Source organism: Tamandua tetradactyla, chromosome 23 (assembly GCF_023851605.1).
Source record: "Tamandua tetradactyla isolate mTamTet1 chromosome 23, mTamTet1.pri, whole genome shotgun sequence".
Lineage (NCBI taxonomy): Eukaryota > Metazoa > Chordata > Mammalia > Pilosa > Myrmecophagidae > Tamandua > Tamandua tetradactyla.
The window spans coordinates 23,215,473-23,223,899 of NC_135349.1; the positions used below are offsets into that span (position 1 = coordinate 23,215,473).

The 8,427-nt window shown below is 43.0% G+C and overlaps 1 pseudogene; it reads left to right on the forward strand.

The window, feature by feature from the left end:
* The first annotated feature begins 2,733 nt into the window (after window positions 1-2,733).
* Window positions 2,734-3,601, forward strand: LOC143666721 (tripartite motif-containing protein 64B-like; annotated as a pseudogene).
* The last annotated feature ends 4,826 nt before the right edge of the window (window positions 3,602-8,427 follow it).

An 8,427-nucleotide genomic window follows, 5' to 3' on the forward strand; every position in this document is an offset into this window, starting at 1 on the left:
ACCTTCCACTTCTGACCTTGAAACCTTGGGCCAAGGAGGGATTTGGTCCCTAGGAGGAGCATAGAGTGTGTATTCGTTCATTCATTCATTCATTCATTCATCACGTATTCAATTTGAAACCGATAATGCAAGCACTTTGCTAGGTGGGTGAGAAAACATACAGCCATAGCCCTTGGGTCAGTGGAAAAGACTAATGTATAAACCCCAAGATCATTGCTACATGACAAGCCCACAGGGTGCCTAGACCCCTCTGGGGATGTGGGTTTCTGAGAAGGCTTCCTGGACAAGGTGGCAGTCTAGGTGAATCTTGAAGGCAGCCAAAGTCTGGAAACTGCAGGGGAACATGTTCAGATGGGGTAGCTGAGTGTGGAAGAGGCATGAGAGAGGAAGACCCATTACTGTAACTCTGAGGTCGGTGATGGGAACCAGACAGGAGAGGGGAAGTGGTAAGAGATGAGGGCAAGACAGTGGAGAAGGATGGGAAGGAAAAGCAGACACCTGGCCCTTGGGTAATTTTATTTTATCCCAAGGGCATAGGACAGCATTAAAGGGCATTAACAGAGGAGAATCAAATTGAATTTACATTTTAGAAAGCCAGGCTGTGTGGGCATGGTTTAGTTAGGAACAAGCCAGAAACAAATCAGTCAGAAGGAAGATGATAGGGGCTTCTGGAGTGGACTAGTGATAATAGGGATTGGAGAGAACTTGGGAAATAGAATCAAAAGGACTGGGGGCTGATTATTCACTAAGAAAGAGGATGGAGTTGATGGCCCCTGAGCCAGAGAGCACTGGAGGTGGAAAAGGGTAGTGGGTAAGGCCAATTTTGGTTTTGAAAATAACCAAAATGTAGTATTTAAGCCCTTGAACTCTTTTACCTGCTCGAGATCTCAGTTTCTTCATCTATAAAGTGGGGATAATAACAAAAGTATCCACCTTTGGTGTGGCCGGGAAGGCTCAGTTAAAAAATGCAAAATGCTTAGAAGAATGTGGTGCAAAGAATAAGAGATTTTATTATTGACTGTTATCATTATTGTACTATGATGACTATCATGTTGCATATGAGAGGCATGTGGTCCCCCAGTGGTAATGTCCATGGGTGCATGGGTTTGGATCTCAGGACAAAAGTCCGTGCTGGAGGCAAGTGTTGGAACCATCAGCAAAAGTGCTAGATGATATTCTGGTGAGAGTGTGACAAGGAGGAAAATGATGGGTTTGGGACAGATCCCTGGGAAACACCAATGCTGGAGGCATGAAAATTGAGGAGTCATCCGAGAGAGAAGGAAACCCAGGAAGGAGAAGGGCATCATAGAAAGGCAGGCTGGAGAAAAGGAGTGTGAACAGTGTCATGAGCTAGTCAGATGTCGAGTGAGGTAAGCAGTGGGGGAAATACCCAGATATAACAATAGAGGCCATACTGGAGAGGGTTATCCAGGGCTCCCAGGAGGCCGGAGTGGCCTGAGGAGGGGTTGAGGGTGAAGAAGTTCAGAGCAGCAGCATCTGGAGAGGAGGAGCCACAAGGATATTTCGGCACAATATGGATGGAGAAAGCGTCCTGGAATACTGAGGCAATGGAAGAGAGAGTAGAGAGTTGACTTCCAATTGGGGAAGAGATGTCAGAAAAACTCAACAAGTAGGAAGGAGAAGTGGTCTCGTGGCCCAGATTCTGGAGAGGATGAAAGACGAACAGGAAATGACTCAGAGAAGGGGACTGGGAGACTCAAAGTTTGTCTTATGGCCAAGGATGAGTGCCAGAGAAGCCTCCATTCTTCAAAAACTCCAGGAATCCTTGCCTTTTCATTGATCTCTTTCCCTGGTCTTGGGTTCTACCTTTAGTGGATGAGGGAGGAGACAAAAACACTGGATGAAGTTTGCCTCATCCTGGTCAAGATGGAGGAGTGAGATGCTTCAGGGCTTTCCCCCTATGGAAGCCTCAAACAACCATCAAGAATTGATAGAAATGTCTTTCTGAACATTCCCCAGGAAAGGATTACAGTAAAAGAGCAGGTGCCAAATCAAGAGCTGTAGTAACAGATCAAGATCATAGTAACAGAAATTTAAAATTTCCTAGAGGGATTCAACAGCAGATGGAAGCTGGCAGAAGAAAGAATCAGTGAGGTTGAAGATAAGACGACTGAAATCATTGGTCTGATGAACAGAAAAGGAGAGAATAAGAAAAGTGAGCAAAGCCTGAGGAACCTGTGGGACACCATCGAGCATACTAATATATGCATTGTGGTAGTCCTAGAAGGAGAAGAAAGAGGAAAGGGACACAGAATATTCAAGGAAATAAAGGCTGAAAACATCCCAAATTTAACTGAACACATGAGTACATACATCCAAGAAGCTCAATGAACCCCAAACAGGATAAACGCAAATGAGCCCATACCACAGCATAGTATAATCAAACTGTCAAATGCCAAAAATAAAGACAGCATTCTGAAAGCCGCAAGAAAGAAGTAATGTGTCACATACAAGGGAGCCTCAATAAGATTAAATGTCAGTTTCTCATTGGAAACCATGGAGGCAAGAAGGCAGAGGGATGGCATATTTAAAGTGCTGGAAGCAAAATTCGCCAATCAAGAATTCTATATCCAGCAAAAATGTCTTTCAAAAATGGGGGCGATCTCAAGAGAAGACTGGCTTTGGCTTTGGTGAGCTGAGAGTTTTTCTGCCTCCAGTAATATCTATTGCCTGTTCTGATTTCAACAGATCTTACACACCTACCACAGAAACATGGATTCAGATGCCCTGCAAGCCTTCTGGAATGAACTCACCTGCTCCATCTGCATGAACTATTTCATAGATCCTGTCACCATGGACTGTGGCCTCAGCTTTTGCAGACCCTGTCTCTGCTTCTGCTAGGAGGACACCCAAACCCCTACCCAGGGTCCTGAGTGCAGCGAAACATCTCAGGAACTAGAATTCAAAAGCAATATTGTCCTGAAGAAGCTGGCTTTCCTTGCCAGAAAAGTCAGGCCTTGCCATGAGCAGAGCTATGAGATGCAAATCTGTGGGACCCACAAGGAGACAAAGGAGCTCTTCTGTGAGGCTGACGAGGACCTGCTCTGTGAGCTCTGCTCTAAGTCCCCAGACCATGTGGTCACTGCCACAGACCAGTGGAATGGGCTGCTGAGAAATACAGGGAGAAACTTTTAAAGAAAATGGGCTGTTAATGGAAAACAACTAAAACAATCTAACTAATGAAACTGACAAAACCAAGGAAGTAACGGGTCATGTCATCTGAAAGAGGGTGATGATCAAGGCTCAATACCAGATGATGCATCTTTTTCTCTATGGGGAGGAGCAACTCCATCTGCAGAGACTGGAGAGGGAATTAGAGGGAATTTTCCAACAACTCAAGGACAGTGAAGCCAGAATGACCAAACAAATAGAAAACCTCAGAGAAATGTACGGAGAGCTAGCTGAGACCTGCCACAAGTCTGACTCAGAGCTGCTCCAGGACTCGGGAAACACTGGAAAGGGTGCAGATGCAAGAGCTACAGCCAGCGCTCCCCTTCCTCCCTCCACAGCACATCCCGGGGGTCCTCAGATGCTGATGGGCTTCATTCAGAGCGCGTTCAGCTCAGTCCTAAACTACTGACAGGGGAGGGAACTTTGAAGATGGCCGAGCTGTGTGCCCCTTACTGGGAGGAGGGCTGACGGACAGAGCCAGAATCACCAGAATTGGACTGTATCTGCCATCTGAATTGGAAATGTAATGCCATGCTGTCAGCTTAAGAATTTTCTTAGCTGTGCATATTTGGATTTCCCATTTATTGCTACATGTTTAAAATGTTCAGGCATGGTTTATAAGTCAATAAACCCTATATCATAAAAAAAAATATTGGGGGAGAGATTAAGACATTCCTGGATCAACGAAAGTTGAAGGAGTTCACCATGAGGCCAGCCCCAAAGGGATGCCAAAAAGAGTTCTGTAGGTTGAAAAGAAAGGACAATAGCCAATAGACCAAAGGCACAAGAAGGAACAAAGATCTTTAGTGAGGGTAAATGCATGAGTAAACATAAATTCCAGTATTAATGTATTTTTTGGTTTGTAACACCTCTTTGTACTTCCTACGGGGTCTAAAAGGCAAATGCATAAAGTGTAATGATAAATCTCTGCTTTCAGATTCATAATGTGTGAACGTGTAATTTATGATAAGAACTACATAAAGGTGGGGGACAGAAGGTATGAGAACTTGGTTTATATATGCTATTGAAATTAAGTTGATATCAAAGCAAATGAGGTTATTATGGTTATAGGATGTTAAATTTAAGCTCCGTGGTAACCACTAAGAAAATGTCAGAGAATATGTAAACTCACAAATATAAAGTAGAGTACAGGTTATCAGGGTTGGAGGGCAGGGTCAATGAGCAGTTAATGCAAATGAGTTTAGAGTTTCTGCTCTCAAATGTTCAGAAACTGATAGATACATAGATAAAGGAGAGAGAGAAAAATTATACGGCAATAGTGGCAGAGGTAGGCATCTGGGAAGGTGGGGATATGTTGGAGTTCTCTGTATGGATTTGTATTCTTTTTACAACTGTCCTGTAAGTTTGAATTTTTTTCAAAATAAAAAGTTAAAAATGACTTACAATGAGATACCACTTCATACCTCTAAGATGGCTATTTTTTTTTTTTAATGCAAAATAACTAGTTGGCGAAGATGTGGAGAAAATGGAAGCTTTGTTGGTGGAAATGTATAAATGATGCTGCAAAAGTTAAACATAATTGGAGTGGTTTGGAGGGAAGTTCCTGAAACTGTTGAACTGTGTTCCAGTAGCCTTGATTCTTGAAGACGATGGTATAAAGACACAACTTTTACAATATGATGGTATGATTGTGAAAACCTTGTGTCTGATGTTCTTTTATCCAGCATGTGGACAGGTGAGTAAAAAAAATATGGATTAAAAAAATAAATAAATAATAGGAGGGACAAAGGGTGAATTAAATTGTGTAGATGGAAATACTAATGGTCAATGAGAAGGAGAGATAAGGGGTATGGTATGTATGATTTTTTTTCCTTTTTCTTTTCATTTCTTTTTCTAAAGAAATGTTCTAAAAAGTGATCATGGAGATGAATACACAACTATGTGATGGTATTGTGAGCCACTGATTATACACAATGTATGGAATGTATGTGTGTGAAGATTTGTCAATAAAATTTTTTTAAGTTAAACATAGAATTACCACATGACTCAGCAATATATCCAAAGAAGTTGAAAACAGGGTCTCAAACAGATACTTTTACATCAGTGTTCACAGTGGAATTATTTACAATAGCCAAAAGGTGGAAACACCCACATGTCTATACACAGATGAATGGATAAACAAAATGTGGTGTATACATATGATGGACTACTATTCAGCCCTAAAAAGGAATGAAGTCCTGATACCCACTACAACATGGACGAACCTTAAAAACATTATGCTAAGTGAAAGAAGCCAGACATGAAGGCTTATGTTGCATTATCTCACTTATATGAAATGTCTTGATAAAAAAATTCAGAGACAAAAAGTAGATAAACGTGTGTGTGCATTACCACAATAAATTTGTTAAAATAGACAAACAGGAAAAGATCCCAACGCTTAAGGAGGTAACACCCTAAAAGGGAAAACAGAACACTCTGAATCAGAAGTTTTATTAGACAGCAGAACGACCCAAAGAAGGAAATGATGAGCTATGCTTTGATGAGTCTCAGGAGATGCTTGGAAAAAAAAATCACCAGGTGTTGGGGTAGGTACTCTAGGCTTCTGCAAAATAGGAACTGTCTCCTTCTAACCTTTTCATCCCCAGCACTCAGCAAAATGCCTGACACAAACACAATAAATACTTGTATGAAAGAAGTCAATGAATGACACAGCATTACCTCAGCAAAGGAAGGAATTTCTGTACAAAGGACCCAATATCCCCAATCTCAGTCACTGCTGCAGCTCAGTTACATGCCTAGGAAATAGCATTTTCTACTTTTGATTGCTACATTGATATAAGCTGAGGGCAAGGGGTTGTGTTTAGCATTCTTTCCCAGTGAAGAATAAAAGAGAACACTTTCTAGATGAGCACTCACTAAGGGCAGACACTGTGTCTCACTTCTCCTTGTCATTCCAAGGATAAGCTTAGATCTAGAGTAGACACACCCAGGGGCTGTGTATGGAGGGGAGGGTGGATGGGTGGCAAATGGATGGGTGGATGGGCGGGGGACAGGTGTGTGGGTGGGTGGTGAATGGATGAATGGGCAGGTGGGTGGGCAGGTGGGTGGACAGTGGGTGGGTGGATGCGTGGGCAGGTTGGAGGCTGGATGGATGGATGGGTGGATGGATGGGTGGAAGGAGAGTCGGCAAAGATTTGAAGTTGAATGGGCAAGAACTCAGCCCAGCCCAGCCTGGGGCCCATTCCATAGTTGCATAAATCAGAAACCCACCCTGGAACAAGGCTAAGAGGATGAAGGTCCTCTCTGGGAGGTAAACTAAGTCGAACTGGGTCTGATTTAGGATAAATAAATGAATTTAGAATTTGTTTAGCTTGAGTAGAAGGTTGCCAGAAACGGGTCAAGCAGAGGAAGGGAGAGACACCTTAGAGAACTTTGCGAAGGCATACTTAGCGCCACCTGGTGGACAAGGGTAGTACTGTGGTGACCTGCCAAGGGAAGAGGGAGGAATTGGAGACGTCTGAAGCTGGCTCACATCCATTACCGGCACCCACTCATTCGAGCCTCACCCACTCATTCGAGCCTCGCCCAACTCCTCTGAGACAGCTGAAGGGTGATCTTTGCTCAGACTCTGCGGGTGGCAAGTGATTTCGCCAAATGTGGAAGAATATAGTTTACTTAATTCATACTTCAATTCAGTTAAACAGAGATGGAGGAGGAAAGGGGAAACGAGTCACTGGGAAATAGGGAATATAAGAGAGAGGGAATGGGGGATAGTAGAAAAGAGGGGGGTCTGAACACGGGCCTGGGGGTGAGTCTGAGGTGTGGGTGACAGCCCTTATCACATTCTAGGTTTCCCTTGGGAACAGCCCTCCCTTCCATTTGAAAGCCCCATGGTGCCTCCCTGAATTCTCAGCCTCGGAGGTGGGGGGTGGGAGGATCCCCAGAGAGAGGTGGGTGGGCTGGAGCTACAGGATGGGCTGGGGGTACAGGAAGTCTTCATGACTGGGCAAATTGAGATAACCTCACCAATTTTCAGTATCCTCCTTTGCAAAATGGAAACAATAATATCCTCTTTGCCCAGCAGTTGGGAAGGATGTAAAGAAAACTGGGTTGGCCTTAAGCATAGGACTCACCCAACCCTGCTTAGCAAGAGCCTGGCCAGGACATGCCCTCTCAACAACGCACGGGACTGGTGGAACAGTTGCATGTGAATTGCAATATTTAGGCTGAAAGGCCCATAAATTGAAAAATACTGCAGCTTTTGCCTACCCCACCCTCAATGTGCAATTCAAAATACAAAGAATTCTAAATTTAAAAGTAAGTGCAACTCAACAATAAAAAGGCAAACCACCCAACGACAAAATGGGCAAAAGACATGAACAGGCATTTTTGCAAAGAGAAAATGCAAATGGCTAAAAAGCACATGAAAAGATGCTCAATTTCACCAGTTATTAGGGAAATGCAAATCAAAACCCCAATGAGATATCATCTCATACCTATAAGAATGGCCTCTATTAAACAAACAGGAAACTACAGTGATGGACAGGATATGGCAAAATTGGAACACTTATTCACTGCTAGTGGGAACGTAAAACAGTTCAGCCGCTGTGGAGAATGGGATGGCAGTTCTTCTGAAAACTAAGTATAGAATTGCCCTCTGATATGGCAATCCCACTATTCAGTACAACTGAAAGCAGGGATGGAACAGGCACTTGTGCACCAATGTTCATAGCAGGATTATTCAAAACTGCAAAAAGATGGAAACAATCCAAGGGTCTATCAACCAAGGAGTAGAGAAGCAAAATGTGGTATACACATGCCATGGAATATTACGCAGCAGTAAAAAGGAAAGAAGTCCTGAAGCACAAACTACATGGATGAACCTTGAGGACATTATGTTGAGTGAAATAAGTCAGACACAAAAGGACAAATATCATATGCTCTCACTAGTATGAACTAATTGTACTATGTCAACTCATGGACATAGAAGCTAGAATATGGGTTACCAGGAGAGAGAATGAGGCTAGAGAATGGGGAGTGGATGTGCAGAATTTTTAGCTAGGTTGAATTTGAATGAGTGGAAATGGACAGAGGTTGCAGTAGCACCTCTTATTATTATTAATTAGTGTGGTGTCTACCCTTATACTATTGTGAGTATAATTAACAGTGCTGACTTATGTGTAAATGTGGTTGACAGGGAAAGTTTCTAAGGTCATATAGGTCACCCGAAGGGAAGCCAGAGGTTAAAACATGGGACTGTATGAAACAGTGAAT